Genomic DNA, 276 nt, shown 5'->3' on the forward strand with positions numbered 1-276 from the left:
CTGCCATAGAAAGTAACATTTAGCTTTCAAAAATCTGTCACATTTTGCAATTATTTCATACTTTTTTCATTAGGTAAGTATGCCAAAGAAGCAAGATTTATTTTGCCCTAAATCTTTTATTTTAATTCTTATTCCGAAATCATGTAAGATGTATATGTAGCATGATAAGAGGTAGGAATAATTTTAGAAATAGATAAAAGAGAATGAGATGTAACTTGTATATTATGAATGAAATGATAGATGATACAGTTTTACTTTATTTGGATGGTAAGTGAT

General features: G+C 26.8%; 1 protein-coding gene across 2 annotated transcripts in view; it reads left to right on the plus strand.

The window, feature by feature from the left end:
* Nucleotides 1–276, plus strand: part of LOC119587944 (SAC3 domain-containing protein 1-like) — a 9,049-nt gene that overhangs the window by 3,619 nt on the left and 5,154 nt on the right. The window lies entirely within an intron of this gene.

The sequence above is a fragment of the Penaeus monodon genome, chromosome 23 (genome assembly GCF_015228065.2).
Source record: "Penaeus monodon isolate SGIC_2016 chromosome 23, NSTDA_Pmon_1, whole genome shotgun sequence".
NCBI classification, from domain to species: domain Eukaryota; kingdom Metazoa; phylum Arthropoda; class Malacostraca; order Decapoda; family Penaeidae; genus Penaeus; species Penaeus monodon.